General features: G+C 41.0%; 1 pseudogene; it reads right to left on the reverse strand.

Moving 5' to 3' along the window:
• Nucleotides 1–12,223: 12,223 nt before the first annotated feature.
• On the reverse strand, nucleotides 12,224–13,238 carry LOC101399546 (olfactory receptor 1L4-like; annotated as a pseudogene).
• Nucleotides 13,239–22,013: the final 8,775 nt, after the last annotated feature.

The following is a 22,013-nucleotide window of genomic DNA, read 5'->3' on the forward strand; positions in this document are numbered from 1 at the left end:
CATGTGGTTGAGAACTAGCTGGCATGTCCTCTGCAAACAGAAGTCCTCTTACTGCCAAGTGCCTTAAGCCTCCTTGCTGATCCACTCCTCCTTCTCCATCCTTTGCTCTCACATATTGGGGTCTTTTCAATCTCCTTCCACTCTACTCCCATTTCTGCCCCCCATTCCACAACAACATATGCTCTCCTTTCTTCCTTGCCTTCAGAGGAAAAGGTTGTAAGATACTTTGGACTTCACTCAGTTAGATTCTGAGAAAACAACAGCTCTCTGCTTTTGCAGCAGCAGTAACTGACCTTAGAATCCCTCCTGGGTCCAGAATTTTATGAATTCTAGCTTCTCCCTGTCGACCCTCTTCCCACTTCCAGCAGTAAGACAAACAGGTATGTAGTACCCTCAAACAGGTGTGTCCTGTTTGTGATTCTGCAGGGCCTTTTCAGGCCAGACCTTCTCTTTTCTCACCTCTCTGAAATCTCTCCTTTCTGCCTAGTTTTCTTCCTCTATTTTACTATAGTAAAATAGTTTACTATAGTTTACTTCTATATCAGGTTAGAGCTTTACCTAGCCCTTCCCAGTTGTTGAATTCTAGATATCAAGGCAAGTGGACATTTAAAGTATGCCCATTGGAATTCTTTTTTTGAATAATTGTCTTCCTTCTGTCTCAACACGTCTTTAGACTGCATCTGATTGACCAGAGGCACTTAATGTGGGACTTTACTGAAGCTAGTTTCTTGTATTCTTCTGCTGAACTGGCAATGCCTCACCTAGATGTCTCCTATCAGAGACACTGACATCATTGCAGCCCCTTCCCACGTGTGTTCTGAAACCTGGTGCTACAATAGCTAGCATTACTTAGTGACGACACTGCTCTAGGAACTTGACATACATTAAGTCACTTAATCTTTACAGAACCTGTTTTTACAGATAATTAAAGTGAGGTACAGGGAATTGAAGTGACTTGTCTAAGTAAGCCCAGCTCGATGGTGGTGGAGTCCAGCTTGGGAATACATGCTCTTGTTTTTTTTTTTTTTTTGTGTGTGTGTGTAAGGAAGATCAGCCCTGAGCTAACATCTGATGCCAATCCTCCTCTTTTTGCTGAGGAAGACTGGCCCTGGGCTAACATCCGTGCCCATCTTCCTCCACTTTATATGGGATGCCGCCACAGCATGGCTCGACAAGCAGTGCCTCTGTGTGTGCCTGGGATCCGAACCGGCGAACCTGGGCCGCGGCAGTGGAGCGCGTGCACTTAACTGCTTGCGCCACCGGGCCCGCTCCGGGAATATGTACTCTTAACCTCTACATTATCCCATCTTTCTTATTTACTTGTTTCTTGGCTTTTGAGATGGAGGAGAGAAGAAGATAAGATCAGGAAGCGGGAGGAAGATCACATAAAGATGTTGACTCCACAGTCTCTCTCTTCAAAGATGCCACAGTATGCCTACCTGTGGGCTTGACAGAGGAGATTGAGGATCCTGATCAGGCTTGAGGTCCTGCCAGAGGGTTATGATCAGCTCTGAATCTTGAGGAAGGAGGCAGCGTAAAGTGTACATCTAGCTTCAGAAATGTGCTGGTTCTTTTCTTTACCTACGAAGGGAGTTGATTATAGAAAGGGAGACCCAAGGGCCTGTGTTCTCCACAATTCAGAGCCCCGGGGAGATTGTTCCTGCAGTTTTCCCAGGAGAGGAGAACATCACTGATGCCCTCTGATCTCTGTGTTCAGGAGCCTCAAGGGAACCCGGGGTTCAAACGTGCAGCCTCTGATACCCAGGAAGGGAATTAGGGCCACGCAGCAGCTGCGGTGGAGGTGTGTTCGTGCAGGTGTATGTGAACTATGTACATGTGTGTGTTCATACACAGATATGTATTCTCTGTATATGCATGTGCTCCTGTGCATGTCTGCGTGTAGGCTTATTTATGCCTGCCTGGAAGGAGAGGTGATGGCCTCTGAAACATGTGGTTCTGTCTGCATGTATGACTGTATCTAGGTGCAGGTATAGAGCTACGGGGAAGGGTTTAAAGTACAGGCTCCGGAGCCATACTGAATAGATTGAGGTGCTGGCTCTGCCTCTCACAAACTGTGTGAGCTTTTTCAATATTTAACGTCTCTGAGTCTTACATTGTTTTGTTTCCTCTCTTAAACATTGTATTGCTTCAATTTCTTAAGCCAGACTACTTGCGTTTGAATTCCTTTTCCACCAGTTATTAAATGAGTGAATTTGGGCAAGATATTTAGCTATATGAACCCAAATTGTTCCCATCTATAAATGGCATAGCAATCACAATTTTAGATATAATTTTTTATGCTTTTTCCTTTTAAATAGACTTTATTTTTTAGAGCAGTTATGGGTTCACAGCAAAACTGATCAGAAAATACAGAGAGTTCCCAGATAGCCCATACCCACGTACACACACAGCCTTCTCCGTTGTCAACATTCCCCACCGGAGTGGTACATTTATTATGATTGATGAACCTAGGTTGACACATCATTACCCAAAGTCCATGGTTTACATTAGGGTTCACTTTTGGTGTTGTACCTTCTATGGGTTTTGCCAAATGTATAGTGACACCACTATAGTGTCATAGAGAATAGTTTCGTGGCACTAAATATCCTCTGCGCTTTGCCTATTCATTCCTCCCTTCCCCTAACCCCCTGGCAACCACTGATCTTTTCACTGTCTCCATAGTTTTGCCTTTTCTAGAATGTCTTATGGTTGGAATCATATATCATGTAGCCTTTTCGGACGGATTCTTTCATTTAGTAATATACATGTAAATTTTCTCCATTTGCTTTCATGGCTTGATAGCTTATTCCTTTTTAGTGCTGTGTAATAGTTTATTGTCTGGATATATCACATTTTGTCTAACCATTCGCCTACAGAAAGATATATTTTTTTAAGTAGCTACAGAAGATTTTATTGTTACAGAGGGAATGCAAAAAATGTATTCTGCCACCTGACACAGTCTTCTGTGTTGTGTATGCTGCTTGAGTTTACAAACACTGCCTCTGTCTCACAGTCCAACCCTTACAGCAACTTCTAGAGAGACCCATAAGGGGGTCCTTTGTCCCACTTAACAAGTGAGGCTGAGTGGTCCTCTGACTTGCCAAGGTCACAGTTAGGGTGGGGCTGGATGGGGCCCTGGTCTTATGCTTCCTTATCTGGTTCTTGACTCTCAGGTGGCCTCTGAGTTACAGCAGCAGCTACACCACCTCCCTAACCAGGGTCAGGTGTGGTGGGTTAGGTCATGGTCCGAGGTGGATGGATTCCATGAGAGGAATCTAAAAAGCTAAGGCATTCTAGTGGGAATCTGAAAGCTGACCACAGTGAAAGAGGCTTGGAACCAGGTTCCCAGTATCTTTACGCCAGAGGGACCTAGCGAACTTCACCTTCATCTTTTGAACTTCTTCAGTCCGTGGAGCCCTGGTTATTCCTGTTTCTGTGCAGCAAGTCCAGGGTTACATATGATGCAGATCAGTAGGGCCCTAGCTCGGATGAACTTTGTTTCTGGCTACGCTGATAAGAGTTCCTTTATGGTATGCATCTGGAATTCCTGATGCATCCATAGAAAACTGCTCTCAGAACACTTCTCCTGTCCAGGGATGCATTGGCTCTGGACAAGCTGAGCAGTGTTTGTGGTTATAAGTCCTGCACTGTGTTCCAGCCTAACCAGCTAATCAGCCTCTTCCGTGTAAAGTTGTGCTGATGGCATCTCTTGGAGTTTGCTTGGCTGAAGGAGATTATTCTGCCATTGGGGGAAATACCTTCATATCCTCACCTCTGGTGTCTGCCTCTTGAAAATTCTTCTATTCTAGGATTATATGAGTACCCTTTTTCACTGCTTTATCTATCAGACCCTTCAATGCCAGAAATAGTCAGTACTTTTCCCTAGGTCCTGCTCAGCTCTCATGTTTCATACTCTTTCTTGTTTATGTCACTCACTGTGATAAATAGGAAAAATTGTGCAAGGAACTAAATTTTTTAGTCCAGTATTGAGTAAAATCTCCAACATTGAGGTATATGTCATGATCTTGCAGTGGAAGGACATTTCCCTTTACAACTTCTCATCAAAGGACACGCCTATAGTATCATTCCACTATTGTATTCAACCAGCCTCCCAAGTATATATACGGTGGGAGGAGGGGCTGTCAATGAGTTTTCTGGTCTACTCTAAGGGGCCATAGAAAGCCTTTCATTCAACCTGTACAAGGGTTCAGAAGGTATGCTTAGATCTTTCCTCTGATTATATCTACTTTCGGAAGGAATTTATCTTATTCTTATCAATGCTTATTAGCAATTTCCCAAATTAACTTCTGTGCTCCCTTGTTTGGATAGCAAAACTTTTATTAGATTCTCCAGATATAACTTGCCCACATCAGCTCACTCCTTCTGAGGGATGACAGGATATCTTATGTGAATTGCCTCATATTCTGACAGACAAGACTCTAGTTCTGATTTAGAAGTTTAGCACTAACCTGCAGGCCAGATTGGTAACTCTTTCACTCCAGTGTGTTATCTTATGGTTACTTAGTATCTAGAATTCCCTTTAGTTTGAACTTTTTAGAACATCTAAATGTAGGCTTACACATAAATGATCTTGATTTCTTAGTGACTATGCGTTATTGAGAAAAAGAAACGTGAGGCTGATGGCAGAATGAGGTCTGAACTAAAAGAATATGTTAGATTTCCTGGGTCTAAATAACTTAATTAGCTTTATAAGTTACTGGAAATTGTGATTAATGAATTTATTTATTTAATATTTATTTATTAAATTAATGAATTTAATATTTATTAAATTTATTTAATATATGCCAGACATTCTTCACATTCTAAAGTGGTATATTGTATTTGGTTGAGCATAAGAGAACTACGGCACACCAAGAGAGGAAGTGGAAACTATACAGAGCTTCCAGGCCTGCGTCACCAAAGCTGAGTGATTGGTGGGAGATAGTGGTGACAGCGAGGTGTTCCTGTACAAATATGAAGGCTATTGCAAATAGAGTTTGTTTCCTGGACTGTGGGTTGCTTCCTGAAAATTGGAAGAGGACATAATGACAGCAATGGCAGGGACCTTGATGCTTGGCCCTAGGTAGTTCTATCTTCTGTTAGGCTGCTATACACCTCTTGAACAGGGCTTCAAAAAGCAGTGGAGAGATATCCAGGGCAGTTTCATCAAGACAACTTCTTCTCTAACCTTCAGCCCATAAAAAAGGCCCACTGCTATTTGTAAGGAGATTAAAGAATATTTACTTCAAGTAATCCAGTCATGCATCTCTTAACGATGGGGATAAGTTCTGAGAAACACATCTTTGGGTGATTTTGTCATTGTGGGAACATTACAGAGTGTGCTTACCTAAACCTAGATAGTATAGCCTACTACACGCTTAGGCCATACGTACTAATCCTATAGGACCACCTTCGTATATGTGGTCCTCTTTGACCAAAACATTGATATATGGCACATGACTATAGAGAGAAATAGAGAGTAATTTCCAGCAATGGGAAAGTTAAAATATCCCAAGCTGCTTCCTGAATGAGAAACTAAAGGTTTCCCACATTTTCTTAGGAACTTTGATGTGGCCTAATTTGTCTAAGTTCCCCTCAATTCTCTTTCTAAGATTCCATTTAGGTTGTTTCTTGACTAAATCGTTAGCCTCCCTTTTTTTTTCCTTTCAGGGGAATAGGATGCTGGGTCCCACCTTGAGTCAGGATGCTTTCATATAAGGGGTCACAATGAATGAGATTGTCTCCTACTCACAGGTGCAGACGTGGTGGTGGTGTTAGTGGGGATAGAACAAAAGTGAGCAACAGATTTAATCAGTACTCTTTGGTACCCACAGAATTCAGATGAGACTTTGTTAAGTCCTCAGAGCAAAACATGCTTAATGTTTATCTGAGCATTTCTGTTTGGCTAACATGATTTATACAGTTAAATTATAAGTTTTTGGTTCAGAGATGCCACTCAAAATAGGAATATTACCAGGAATAGCCTATGTTACTAAGATTAATTCTTTAAATATATTAATTTTTTGGATTAAAAAACTATGAATTCCTCATTCTAAGTATTCAAATATTACAGGAATAGTGGACAATGTTGTACGTTAATTATATGTCAATGAATCTGGAAAAAATCAATTTCTCTAAAATTAATAAAATTCTATGCACCTATAATAACACCACAAATTAAGTTTTAATGTGACTTGAGAAGATCATTCTAAAATTCATCTAGAAGAGTGAATGGTAAGGAAAGACAGAGTAATTTTGAAAAAATTAGAATAAGGACAGAGAACTTTTCTAACCCACAATCACAGCGCATAATTTTGACAAACAATAGGATGATGGTACACACAGAGAAAAACAATTCCAAGGACCAGCATAAGGAATTCTCTATACCTGTATTGATACATGTAATAGATATTGATCTATATGGAACTTAATATATAATAAAGATTTATTTCATAGCAACAGAGAAAGAATGGACTAGAAATAGATGATATTTATGGCAATTTGCTAAACATTTGGAAAAAATGAGGCTAGATTTCTTTCCAACCCACACATACAAATAAAACTCATTTGAATGAACAATGTTAAACTAAAATGTTTAAACCTTAAAATAAGTATTAGCCAAATTAAAGGAGCATGTATTTTTTTTTCTGAGGATGATTGGCCCTGAGCTAACATCTGTGCCCATCTTCTTCTACTTTGTATATGGCCGCCACAGCATGGCTTGATGAGCAGTGCATAGGTCTGTGCCTGGGATCTGAACCTGTGAACCCCGGGCTGCCAAAGCCGACTGCCCAAACCTAACCACTACGACACTGGGGTGGCCCCAGGAGCATGTTTTTATGATCTGAAGATGGAGATGTTATTCCAAGAAAGATATAATATGTAGAGGTAAGAATGACAAAATACTGTACTCAAAAATGTGAAAATGACACCGAAGAGAACATAAGCAAAGCTAAAATATAAACTATAATCTCAAAGAAAATATCTGCAACACATTTATCAAAGAAAACTTATGAGAAGATGTTCAACCTCACTGCTAATCAGAAAATATAAGTTATACTGAAATACAATTTTTACCCATGAGATTGTCAAGAAATTTTTTTGACAATATCCAAAAGGAAAAAGACCATCACATACACTGGTAGTGAGAGGGTAGTCAGTGTAGCCCTTTTGGTAGTCTCTAATATTGTTTTATTCAATAATTCTGCTTGTGGAAATTTATCCTTTAAAAATAGTCATATACGTGTAGCACGAATATATGTACACATATTTTTATTCTAGTCACAATACACTTGGGTGCCCATCAGGGGGTTATGATCAGCTCTGCATCTCTGAGGCAGGAGGCTGCTTGAAGTGCAGATCTAGCTTCAGAAATATGCTGGTTCTTCTCTCTACCTACAGTGGGAATTGATGATAGAAAGGGAGACCCGTGTGCCTGTCTTTCCCACAAGACAGAGCCCCGGGAGAATTGTGCCTGCAGTCATCCCAGGAGGGGACAACATTACTGATGCCCTCTGAGCTCTGTGTTCAGGAGCCTCAGAGGAACCTAGGCTTCACGTGTGTAGCCTCTGATGCCTGGAAAGGGAATTAAAGCCATGCAGCAGCTGGGGTGGAGATGTGTTCATGCACATGCATGTGAACTGTGTACATATGTGTCTTCATGCACATATGTGTGTTCTCTGTATATGCACGTACTGCTGTGCATGTCTGTGTGTAGGCTTATGTGTACCTACCTAGAAGGAGAGGTGATGGAATCTGACATCCCTGAGGTTCTGTGTCTGCATGCATGATTGTCTCTAGGTGCAGGTGTAGAGTTACAGGGAATGGATTAAGGTGCAGGCTCTGGACCCAGACTGAATAGATTCCGATTTTGACTCAGCCTCTTACAAGCTGTGTGAGCTTTGGCAATACTTAACTTCTTTGAGTCTCATATTTTTTTGTTTTATTGTTTGACTTAAACATTTTATTCCTTCAATTTCTTATGCCAGACTTATTTTTTGAAATTTTTTTTTTAAAATTTTTGAATCCCAGTTCCTCCAATTACTAAGTGAGTGAATTTGGGCAAGATATTTAGCTTCATTAATCCACACTGTTCTCATCTATAAATGGTACAGCAATCAGAACTTTTAGATAAATGTTTCCTTTTTTGCTATTTTTCCATTTATATAGGCTTTATTTATTAGAGCAGTTATAGATTCACAGCAAAATTGATCAGAAAGTAGAGAGAGTTCCAAGATACCCTCTGCCCTGATACACACATAGCTTCCTCCATTATCAACATTCCCCATCAGAGCAGTACATTTTTTAGAATTGATGAACCTACACAGACACATTATCACTCAAAGTCTGTAGCTTACATTAGGATTCACTCTTGGTGTTGTACCTTTTATGAGTCTTGACAAATGTATAATGACTCCAGTATATTATCATAGAGACTAGTTTCACTGCCCTAAAAATCCTCTGTGCTCCACCAATTTATTCTTCCCTTGCCTTTACCCCTGGCAACTATTGATCTATTTACTGTCTCCATGGTTTTGCCTTTTATAGATTGTCTTGTAGTTGGAATCATATAGCATGTAGCCTTTTCAGACAGATTCTTTCATTTAGTAACATGCATGTAAGTTTCCTCCATGTTTTTTCCTGACTTGATAGCTCATTTCTATTTAGTGCTGTATAATATTCCATTGTCTGAATCTACCACAGTTTAACTATTCACTGACTGAAAGATATCTTTTATTTTTTAAGTAACAGAGATTATTTTATTGTTACATAGGGATGCAAAAAATTTATTCTGCCACCTCACGCAGACTTCTCTGTTGTGTATGCTGCTTCAGTTTACAAGCACTGCCTCTGTCTTGTGGCCTGAGCCATACAGCGGCTTCTAGAGGGTCCTGAGTGGAGGTCTTTTCTCCCACTTCATAAGTGAGGCAGAGTGGTCCTCTGACTTGTCAGGGTCACATTCAGGTGGGGCTGGAATGGAATCCTGGTCTTGTGGTTCCTCGCCTGGTCTCCCAGGCTGCCTCTGAGTTACAGCAACAACTATACCATCTCCCTAACAAGGGGGAGGTGTAATGGGTTAATGCAGGGCCTGGAAGTGGATGGATTCCATGAGGGGAACCTAAAAACCCTAAAGCAATCTAGTGGGAATCTGAATGCTGACCATGGTAAAAGAGGCTTGGGACCAGGTCCCCAGTGTCTTTATGTCTATGGAACCCAGCTGACTTAACCTTCATCTTTTGAACTTTTTCAGTTCATGAAACCCTTGTTATTCCTGGTTCTGTGCAGCAAGCCCAGGGTACATATGATGCAGATTTATAGGCCCTTGGCTCAGATCATCTGAGTTTCTGACTATGCTGCTGAGAATTCCTTTATGTTATTTGTGTGGAAATCCTGATACTTCCAGAGAAAACCACTCTCAGAGCACTTCTCCTGTCCGGGGATGCATTGGCTCTGGACAAGCATAGCAGTGTTTGTATTTATAAGTCCTGCACTAGGTTCTATTCAAACCAGCTATTCAACTTCTTCCATGTGAAGTTCTGCTGATGGGGCATCTCTCAGAGATTGGTTGGCTGAAAGGAGATTCTTCTGCCGTGGGGGGAAATAGATCCATATCCTCATCTCTGGTGTCTGTCTCTTGAAACATTTTCTATTCTTGGTTATTGTGACTACTCTTTTTCAGTCCTCTTTGCTGATACCTTCTCTATCAGGCTCTTCAGTGTCAGCAATACTCAGCACTCTTCTGTAGGTCCTCCTCAGCTTTCATGTTTCACTTCCTTTCTTATTTATGTCACTCATGCTGATAAAAAGGTGAAATACGTTCAAGGATCTAAATATTTCTTAGTTCGGTGTTAAGCAGAATCTCCTACATTTATGTATATGTAATGAGTTTGCAGTGGAAGGACATTTCCCTTCACAATTTCTTACGGAAGGACATGTCTATAGTATTATTTCACTATTGTATTCGAGCAGCCTCCCAGCTATCTATATGGTGGGAGGAGAGGCTGTCAAGGAGTTTCCTGGGCTACTTCCAAGGGCCATAGAGAGCTTTTTCACTCAACCTGGCAAGGTGTTCAGAAGGTCTGCTTAGATGTTTCTTGTGATGTTATCTACTTTCAGAAGAGATTCATCTTATTTTTATCAGTGCTTGTTAGTGATATCCCGAGTCAAATTCTGGACTCCCTTGTTTGGATTACAAAACTTTTATTAAAGCTCCCAGATACTACCTGTGCACATCGGCTCACCCCTTCTGAAACATTACAGGATATCTTGTGGGAATTGCCTCATATTCTGACAGAGACAGCATTCTAGCTCTGACGGAGAAGGTTAGGAGTAACCTGAGGTCCAGATTGGTAATTCTTTCACCCCAATGCGCCATCTCATGGTCACTTATTATCTATAATTCACTTTAGTTTGAACTTTTTAGAATATCTGTAGGCTTACACATAGAGGTCTTGATTTGTTAGGGACTAATGTTGTTGAGAAAAAGGAGTCTGAGGTCGATGGCAGAGTGAGGTCAGAACTAACATAATATGTTAGGTTTCCTGGGACCAACGGACTTAGTTAGCATTATAAGTTACTGGAAGTTGTCATTAATGAAGTTATTCATTTAATATATGCCAGGTATACTTCACATCCTAAAGTGGTACACTGTAGCTGTTTGAGCATGAAAAAAACTTGGCACATCAGTAGATAAAGTTGAAAGAATCTTCTAGGCCCACATCCCCAAAGCTGAGTGATGGGAGGGGGATAGTGGTGAAAGCCAGGTGTGCCTTTACAAATGTGAAGGCCACTGCAAATGGAGTTCGTTTCCTAGATTGCTGGTTGCTTCCTGACATTTGGAAGAGGACAAAGTGACAGCAATGGCAGGGAGCTTGATGTTGGGCCCTATGTGTTCCTGTCTTCCATTAGGTGCTATTCACCTCTTTTTGTATTGTTAAGGCCAAAAGACTTGTATTCAACTTCAAGTCCTGCCATTAACAAGCTTATGATTGATAAAAGATGGTGGTTGTTAACACTTCATGAAATATTTGAGGCAAAATTTTCCAGAGAGAGTATTTATCTTATATAACTATTGTTAATGACAGTAACATAATCAGAGAAGAATTGATTAAGTCACAATATCACATGTATTTATTTATGTGTTATTACAGTGTGTAGTAATCGTTACTGCAGTTTACCAAATACTTCTGGCTCTCCATAATACCCATACACTATTGGATTGTGCCTCTTGGCTCTCTTGTGTTCGGTGGGGTCGTGAGATTAGTTGTGCTCAGAAGTGGCGTGAGTCACATCTGGACCTGAGTATTTAATTGCCAGTGCAAAATCTTCAAGTGTCTTTCTCAGCTTCTGAAAGAGTGATGATTAGTGTTTATAATGGTGACTGCTCCATCAGCTTTGGTCCCTGAGTGTTTAAAAAGAACAGCACACTTAGACATTTCTTCTGTGGTCGGCTTGCATTGTCAATTAAAAATAAACCTTTGGTTTCAAAGTCCAAAGATTTTAAGAGTGTTTGTTCCACAGCATAATTTAGCTTATTCTGACTGATACACATGTCTGTTTCCAGGATATAAAGGGATTACTGTGAGGATTGTTGTCATGTGGAGAAAGGAAGAATTAAGAGGGAAGGAAAAAGGAGTTGTGTACTGAGAATTCATATTGTGAGGAAAACTTGGTGTTGGTGGGAGGAATAAATCTGCTTTGTAGAGTCTCCTATTTTCCAGGCTTACTCTCCCTGCTCTGAAATTGAACAAGCCTCACAGGGCTTTTCACTTTTCCTCAAATACATTTCAATGTTCACTGCCTCTACCTGCTTGGGTGATCTCACTATTTGAAATGTTCTGCCCATTTCCTCATCTACTGAACTTTTGTCTGTCAAAATCAATCCATATTTAGGGACAATCTTAGGTCATTCCACAAAGAGACTTCCCCAATTCCCTATAAAATCCATGTAATCTCTTATTTTAAAAACTAATAGGACTTTATAACTCCTTGAGTACTAGAAAATGTCAAGCGAACAGAAGAGTTATTTGTAAATAGCTTTATTCCACTAAATATGTGGCAGAAATTGTTTTCCAAAAGTATGGATTCCTAGCAGTACCTGGCCTGGGATTGAACATATATTTGGTCAAAGTCATTGACAGAAACGAAGTCTTCTAGCTTCCAGGTCATTGTTGTTATTGGTATTCAACACCACCTCTCATGGTGTCTTTAGGTGGCATGTGAAAAATTGGTAGGAAGGAAAGTAACCTGATCATCTTTTAGGTCATCTCCAAATTATGATGTTATATCTTATTATTCCTTCTATGAGCGAATTCTGAACCTTAATTTACTCAAAACCCATCTTCATAGCTTTGTTTCTCAAGCTGTAGATGAAAGGGTTCAGCATGGGTGTCACTACTGTGTACATGAGTGTGGCTACCCGGTCCTTCACCACTAAGTACATGGACAGGGGTCTGAAATAGACATATATGACACTCCCATAGAACAAGACCACTACAGTGAGGTGGGAGCCACAGGTAGAGAAGGCCTTCCACTTTCTGGCTGCAGATGGAATTCTGAGCACAGTAATGATGATTCTCAGGTAGGAGAAGAGGATGCACAAGAAGGGTGTCCCAATTACAGCCAGGGTCTCCATCATGACCACCATCTGGTTGGAGGAAGTGTCAGAGCAGGATAGCTTTAGCACAGGCTGAGTATCGCAAAAAAAAAGTGCTTAATGATATGGGAGGCACAGAAAGACAGGTGGGACATGAGTAGCACATAAAAGATAGAGTGCAGGTGGCAGATGGTGCAAGAACCCAGCAGCATGAGGAGGCAACGCCGTGGGTTCATAACCACATCATGATGTAAGGGGTTGCAGATGGCTACCAGCCAGTAGCCAGCATAGAGGCCAGCAGGTAGCTGTCGGTGTTCCCAAAGGCCATGAAGAAGTACCTCTGGACCAGGCAGCCCACATAGGAGATAGACTTTGTCTCTGATAGGAAATTCACCAGCATCTTGGGCACAATGTCTGTTGTGAAGCAGATATCCATGAAAGACAGGTTGCTGAGAAAAAAGTACATAGGGGTATGGAGCCGGGAGTCAGAGTGGATGGCCAGGATGATGAGTACATTCCCCAAAAGGGTCACCAGGTACCTGATGAGGAAGATGGTAAAGAGGGGCTTCTGTAGCTGAGGGTTGGAAGAGAGGCCCTGGAGGATAAAGCCTGATGTGCTGCTGCTGTAGTTCTTTATCTCCATGTCTCTGACTTCTTGGGCAGGTTTTGGAGAAGCAGTGGGAGAAATGTGAAGGAGAATTTGATCAGACAATTTCTTCAGTAACATCCAACCTTTAAAAAGAGTTCACTGCTATTTGTTAGGATATAAAAGAATATTTGCTTCAAGTAATACAGTCATGGATCCCTTATCAATGGGGATACAATCTGAGACATTATTGGCTGATTTCATCATCATGTGAATATCATAGAGTGTACTTACACAAGCTAGATAGTATAGCCTACTACACACATAGGGTATATGTACTAATCTTATGGATCCACCTTCATATAAGCAGTCCGTCATTGACCAAAGCTCATTGTATATGCATGACTGTAGAGAGAAATAAGGAGTGATATCCAATAAGGGGAAAGTTAAAAAATTTCAAGCTGCTTTCCAAAAGAGAAACTAAAGGTTTCCCATATGTTCTTAGGAACTTCTATGTTGCATAATTTATCTGAGTTTTTCTCAATTCTCTTTCTAAAGATTCTTCTTCGGTTGTTTCTTGACCAAATTCTTTGCCTCTTTTTTTTTTTCTTCTTTTAGGATAAGAGACTGCTGGGTCCCACTTTGAATCAGGAAGTTTTCATACAAGGGGTCCCAAACAATGAGGTCCTCTCCTACTCATTGGTGCAGAGGTGGTGTGGTGGCAACGGGTATAGGACAAAAGTGAGCAACCGATTTAATCCTTGCTCTTTGGTACCCACAGTATTCAGATAAGACCCTGTTAAGTTCTCAGAGCAAAATGTCCTTAATGTTTATTTGAGCATTTCTGTTTGGTTAACATCATTTGTACACTTACATTATTAGTTTTTGCTTCAGAGATACCACTCAAAATAGGAATATTACCAGAAATAGCCTATATTACTGAGATTAATTCTTTAAATATATGTTTTTTATTTAAAAAACTATGAAGTCTTTATTCTAATAATTCTAATATTACAGGAATTTTAGACAATGTTGTATATCCATTATACCTCAATAAAGTTGGAAAAAAGGCAATTCCTCTCAAATTAATAAAATTTAGGGCAGACATCAGCATCATGGCAGGGTGAGCTGTTCCCTTTGTCTCTCCACTGTACTTTACATTCATTGAGACACCCATTGATCAACAAAGGACTCCCTACACAAAACACAAGTACACCTGAGTGAACCATGCATCTATATATCTGAAGGTGGGTGGAGTGGACCTTTGGGAGGCAGTGGAACTAGGGGAGTATGCCCCATCCCATTCCCTGGTGGTGGCGATCCAGAACTGGTTGTTCTCAGCAGTAGCAGTGGTGCCCTGACCTCAGATTTCAAGGAGGATACCAGCCTACCCTCCCTCTCCCGAGGCAGTGGTGAATTTGATCCCTGTCTTTCTAGGAACAAGTGCTGAATCCAAAATGCAGATACCACCCCAGGAGCTGTGCTGTCCTCTCATGAGGTTTTAAATATTACACTGGTGTGTGCCAGCAACTAGAGGCTGCAAGAGCATCAGTGGCACTTGCAGTTTAGCCCTGGCCCTCTGCCAGTAGTGGTAGATGAAACCTGTGAAATCAGGCTTCAGGAGCCACAGCAGAACCCATGACTCAACTTCCAGTGGTGGCACACTGACACGGGCTTTGCCTGCAGATGGCTGTATACAAGAACCTGGGCCCCTGGCAGTAACAACAATACCCATGAACCCAGTGCCCCAGCATCAGTGCAACCAGCACTTCCAGATAACCCAGGAATAGCAGCACAGGTGGTACATGGAGCAGCAGCACCCAAACCTGAGGTGACGCTGCGGAGAGCCAGTAGGCTTACATGAAACACAAGTACCCCAGAAGTATCAGATGTGCTCAAGCCTGGTGACTCCAGTGGTGATACCTGGGACTACAGAAACATCATAAGCAGCAAGGCACCAGCAACCTCGGAGGCACAAAGACACAAGAAGGGCAGTGACACCACCTCTGGAAGAGGCAGTGGAGTGTGAAAAGTGTAGGCTCTCAAAGACAACCAGAAGCAGCTCAGAATAAAAGGAACCAAAGCCTTATCCAAATAAGAGAAGTGTTTACTATCACAAATGCTCTAGGAGAGGATCAACTCATCAAGCACTGTAACAAACTACAGTAACATGGTAAACAAAAAGTAAATGACAACCTTCCAGAAACCAAACATGAAGTCACAGAAAATGACAATATAACTGACAGAGAATTAAAAATAGCTGTCTTGAAGAAACTCACTGAGTTATGGGAAAACTCAGAAATACAGTTCAATGAGCGCAGGAACAAAATTAATGAACAGAAGGAGTACTTCCAAAGAGACTGAAACTCTAAAAAAACCAAACAGAAATTCTGGAGATGAAGAACACAATTAATGAGATGAAAAATGAAGTAGAAAGCACAGGAAATAGAGCAGACCACATGGAAGAGAGAATTAGTGAGCTCAAAGATAGAAATCTAGAAATGATTCAGGTGGAAGAGGGGAGGGAAGATTTTAAAAAGATGAAGAAATTCTACAAGAAATATCTGATTCAGTTAGGAAAAGCGGCATGAGGATAATGGGTATCTGAGAAGGAGAAGAGAGAGAGAAAGGAGCAGAGAGCTGATTCAAAGAAATAATAGCTGAGAACTTCCCAAACCGGGTGAAGAACTGGATATACAAGTACATGAAGCTAATAGAATTTGTAATTATCTCAGTGCAAAAAGATCTTCTTCAATGCATATTATATTAAAACTTCAAAAGTCAATGGCAAAGAAAGAATATTGAGAATGGCCAGAGAGAAGAAAATCACTTACAAAGGGATCCCAATCAGGCTATCAGTGGATTTCTCAGCAGAGACTCTATAGACTAGGAGAGAATGGAATGATATATTTAAATATTGAAAGAGAAAAACTATCACCCAAGAATACTCTATCCAACAAAGTTTTCCTTCAGATACGAAGGAGAAATAAAGGCTTTCCCAGACAAACAAAAGCTGATGGAGCTCATCACCACTAGACATGCTTTACAAGTAAAGTTGAAAGGAGACTTCCTACCTGACAAAAAAGGCAAAGGTTTACAAAGCTTTGAGCAAGGTGATAAATAGAATCAGAAAATTGCAACTCTATTTCAGAATAGTTTACTAAACACAATTATAATGTAAGGGCTAAAGGGGAAAAAAGCACCAAAAATAACTATAACCTTTTAAATTTGTTAACAAACTCACAACACAAAAAGGATCATTTGTGACAACAAAAACATAGAAGGGGAAGAGAATAAGGATGGATCCTGCATAGGCTTATGGAGATAAGATGCTATCAGCAGAAAAGGGACTATCTTATCTATGAGATCTTTTGTACAAGCTTCATGGTAACTACAAAAGAAAAAGAGCAGAGTCATAAATCATATATAAAGAGAAAACTAGGAAAAACATCATAGATAAGCCCCAAACTGAAATGGCAGACAGGAATACAAGGAAAACGAAAGAATGGAAACACAGAACAAGCAGAAAACAAAAGATAAAATGGCAATATTAAGCCCTCACATATCAATAACCATTCTAAATGTGAATGGATTTAATCGATGGTATAGAGTGGCCTGGATGGATTAAAAAACAGGATACAACAATATGCTGCCTCCAGGAGACAAATCTTAGCTCTAAAGATAAACTTGGCTTAGCGTGAAAGGATGCAAGATGATACTTCAAGCAAATGGCAACCAAAAGAAAGCTATATTTATACCAGAGAAAATAGATTTCAAGTCAAAAAAGATAACAAGAGACAAAGATGGGCATTATATAATGATAAAAGGGACATTCCATGACATTCTAAGAAGACATAATACTTATATATGTACCTAAGATAAGAGCATCAAAGTATATCAAGCAACTATTAACAGACCTAAAGGGGGAAATTGACAGCAACTCAATAATAATAGGGGGCTATAACACTCCATTCATATAATGTATAGATCATGCATGAAGAAAGTCAACAAGGAAACATTGGTCTTAAATGAAACACTAGATCAGATGGAGTTAATAGATATATATGGATAATTCCATCCAAAAGCCATAGAATATACATTCTTCTTCTTCTTCTTCTCCTTCTCCTCCTTCTCCTCCTTCTCTTCTCCTTCTCCTTCTCCTTCTCCTTCTCCTTCTCCTTCTCCTTCTCCTTCTCCTTCTCCTTCTCCTTCTCCTTCTTCTTCTTCTTCTTCTTCTTCTTCTTCTTCTTCTTCTTCTTTTGTGAGGAAGATCAGCCCTGAGCTAACATCCATGCTAATCCTCCTCTTTTTGCTGAGGAAGACCGGCTCTGAGCTAACATCTATTGCCAATTCTCCTCCTTTTTTTTTTCCCCAAAGCCCCAGTAGATAGTTGTAGGTCATAGTTGCACATCCTTCTAGTTGCCGTATGGGGGATGCGGCCTCAGCATGACTGGAGAAGCGGTGCATCGGTGGGCGCCTGGGATCCGAACTTGGGCTGCCAGTAGCAGAGCACGAACACTTAACCACTAAGCCACGGGGCCAGCCCTACACATTCTTCTTAAGTGAACATGGAACATTCTCAAAGATAGACCATATGTTGGGAAATGAAAGAAGTCTCAATAAATTTAAGGAGATTGAAATCATATCAAGCATAATTTCCAAACACAATGGTATGAAACTAGAAATCAACTACAAGAGGAAAGCTGGAAAAGCCACAAATATGTGGAGATTCAACAAAATGCTACTGGGTCAATGAAGAAATCAAAGGAGAAATCAAGAAACTGGAGAAAAATAAAACTGAAAATAAAATATGCCAAAATTTATCAGATACAACAGAAGTGGTACTAAGAGGGAAGTTTATAGCAATACTGGCCTACTTCAAGAAACAAGAAAGATCACAAATAAACAAACTAACACTGTACTTAAAAGAACTAGAAAAAGAAGAACAAACAATTTCCAAAGTCAGTAGAAGGAAGGAAATACTAAAAATCAGAGCAGAAATCAATGAAATAGAGACTAAAACAACAAGGGAAAGGATCAATGAAACTAAGAGCTGGTTCTTTGAAAAGTTAAACAAAACTGACAAACCCCCAGCCAGATTGACTAAGACAAAAAGAGAGAAGGCTCCAATAAATAAAATCAGAAATGAAAGAAGAAAAATTACAACAGATACCACAGAAAAACAAAGTATTATAAGAGAATACTATGCCAACAAATTGGATAACCTAGAAGAAATGGATAAATTCTTAAACTCATACAACCTCCCAAAACTGAATCAAGAAGAAATAGAGAATCTGAATAGACCAATCACAAGCAAAAACATTGCAACAATAATCAAAGCCTCCCAAAACACAAAAGTTCAGGACCAGATGGCTTCTCTGGAGAATTCTACCAAACATTCAAAGAAGATTTAATACCTATCCTTTTCAAACTATTCTGAAATAGTGAAGAGAATGGGGCGCTTCCTCACTCTTTCTAGGAGGCCACCATGACCCTGATACCAAAACTGGACAAGGACAATACAAAAAAGCAAAATCACAGGCCGATATCACTGATGAACATAGATCAACAGTCCTCAAAAAACATTAGCAAATTGAATACAACAGTACATTAAAAAGATCATACACCATGATCAAGTGGGATTTATTCCAGGGATGCAGGGATGATTCAACATCCACACATCAATCAATGTGATACACCACATTAACAAAATGAGGAATAAAAATCCCGTGATCATCTCAAGAGATGCAGAGAAAGCATTTGACAAGATCCAACATCAGTTTATGATAAAAACTCTAAATAAAACAGATATTGAAGGAAAGTAACTCAACACAATAAAGGCCATATATGACAAACCCACAGCCAACATTATACTCAATGGGGCAAAACTGAAAGCCATTCCTCTGAGAACAGGTACAAGACAAGGGTACCTACTCTTGCCACTCTTATTTAACATAGTACTGGATGTTTTAGCCAGAGCAATTAGGCAAGAAAAAGAAATAAAAGAGATCCAAATTGGAACGGAAGAATGAAAGTCTTGCTGTTTCCCAATATGATTCTATATATGGAACACCCTAAAAAATCCACCAGAAAACTATTAGAAATAATCAATGAATACAGCAAAATTAAAAGTACAAAATCAACATAATAAAATCAGTTGCATTTCTATACACTAATAACGAACTAGCAGAAAGAGAAGTCAAGAGAGAGGAAGTCAAGATGGCAGCGTAGGCAACTCTGAACTCACCTCCTCCCGTGGACACAGCCAATTTACAACTACTCATGGAAAAATTACCCCTGAGACAGAACTGAAAACTGGATAAGAGGAACTCCTGCAACAACGGACAATCCTAACTGAGTTAGAAGAGGCAGAAACTCCCTTCTGGAGAGGAAAAACGCCTCCTTCACAAGCCGCAGTGCCTCACGGCCGCCCGAGAGCAGCCCAAAGGTACGCAGCCCTCCCTGGAGGAGCGGGGCCCTGAGCGGGGGAGTGCCCCTGCTGTGGGCATTTTGTGGACCCAGCACAATCACGACAAGTGGCATAATATCTGACTGTGCCTGCTACTAAAAAATTGGGGAGTACCCCCAGAAAAGCTGGTTCACAAAGAAAGTAAAACCGGCTCTTAAAGGGCCCACACGAAAACTCACTGGTTTCAGAAAGCATCCTAAAATCACCAGAAAGAAAGGTGCACAGTGCTTTGGTGAAAAGAGACTCACCTGATAGGCCCTGAGTGCATCTTGGTGAGGGGTGAGACCTCTCCAGGGACTGGGACATTGGCGGCGGCCATAGTTGTGGCCTGGTGTGGGCATGCTGACACAGACGCCATTGGAGTTCTCCCTGAGGCCTGCTAGCTCAGGGTCTGCCCCATGTGCTAGAGCCCCGATTTAATCCAACTTAGCCAGGGCAGGCAGCACACCCTAGAGACTGGCCCCACCCAACAACAAGCCCTCAGGCAACTTGTGGGCCTGCATAGATTGGTGACTGGATTCTCTGCAGCCTGGCAACTGAGCCAACTTCAGTGGGGCAGGGCGTGCATAAGGAGCAGGTGGACAGTGTATGGCGGTGGTGGAGTGTGTGGGGGTCCCACCGTGGTGAGACTGGGTCTGCTTCGGGAGGTCGGGGCACGCACATGGGGCAGGACTGTGTTGACTGTGTGGGAGTGGACCTGTGGGCGGCAGGGCTTGTCAGCTGCAGAAGACTAGTGCTTCTCAAAGACCCACATAGGGGGTTTGCCCCACCTTCCAAAGCCTGAAACAATTGGGTGCTCCTGTGCCTGGGGCCAGCCCCACCCAGCTGCAATCCTCAGAGAGCTGACAAGAGACCTAATAGGCTGGAGGCTTATAGTAATTGTAAGGCCCTGAGCCTAACAACCTGCCACGCTGGGGGCCTACTCACTTAAAAGAAATACTGCAACACAAATGTGCTGTTAGAACTTGCATCCAACTGTGCTGGGGCTCCCCACACCTGATAAAGAGACTGAAGGGCCCACAACAACTACAAGCAGCTGAGCATTACAACAGCTGGCCAGGAGCATAACTCGGCCTCCCTGGGCACCTACAGGGAGAACAAACAGGCCACAACATAAGGACACATGTAGCTCACATAGGGGTCACCCCTGGAACATTGAGAACTGAGGGAAGCACACAGCAGGCCTCCTAAACCATCACTTACTTAAGGTCACCTATCTAAGAGCAGGAGACGTAGCTGACCTACCTAATACGTAGACACAAGCACAGGGAAAGAGGCAAAATGAAGAGGCAAAGGAATACGTTCCAAGTAAGGGAACAGGACAAAACCCCAGAAAAGGAACTAAGTGAAACAGAAATGAGCAACCTACCCAAAAGAGAGTTCAAACTAAGAGTGTTAAGGATGCTCACTGATCTTGGGAGAAGAATAGATGAACTCAGTGAGAATGTCAACAAAGAAATGGAAGACATAAAAAAGAACCAATTAGAAATGAAGAATACAATACTGGAAATGAAAAATTCACTAGAGGGACTCAAAAGCAGAGTAGAGGATACAGAAGAATGGATCTGTGAGTTGGATGAAAGACTAGAAGAAATTACCCAAGGTGAACAGGTAAAAGAGGAAAGAATTAAAAAGAGTGAGGACAGTCTAAAGGACCTCTGGGACAACATCAAGCTCTCTAACATCCGTGTTATATGTGTCCCGGAAGGAGAAGAGCGAGACAAAGGGGCAGAGAATCTATTTCAAGAAATAATGGATGAAAACTTCCGTAACCTAAGAAAGGAAACAGACATCCAGGTACAGGAATCACAGAGAGCCCCAAACAAGATAAACCCAAAGAGGCCCACACCAAGACACATCATAATCAAAATGCCCAGAATTAAAGATAAAGAGAGAATCCTAAAAGCTGCAAGAGAAAGTCAAGTTACATACAAAGGAAACTCCATAAGGCTATCAGCTGACTTCTCAGCAGAAACCTTATAGGCTAGAAGAGAATGGCATGATATATTTAAAGTGCTAAAAGGAAAAAACTTGCTGCCAAGAATACTCTACCCAGCAATGTTATCATTCAAAATGGAAGGAGAGATCAAAAATTTCCCAGACAAGCAAAAATTAAAGGAGTTTGAGCATGGTACTGGTACAAAAACAGACACACAGATCAATGGAACAGAATTGAAAGCCCAGAAATAAAACCACACATATAGGGACAGCTAATTTTCGACAAAGGTGCTAAGAACATGCAATGGAGAAAGGAAAGTCTCTTCAATAAATGGTGTTGGGAAAACTGGACAGCCACATGCAAAAGAATGAAAGTGGACCATGTGCTATCACCATTCACAAAAATTAACTCAAAATGGATCAAA

Source organism: Ceratotherium simum, chromosome 29 (genome assembly GCF_057802395.1).
Source record: "Ceratotherium simum simum isolate JZ-2026a chromosome 29, ASM5780239v1, whole genome shotgun sequence".
Lineage (NCBI taxonomy): Eukaryota > Metazoa > Chordata > Mammalia > Perissodactyla > Rhinocerotidae > Ceratotherium > Ceratotherium simum.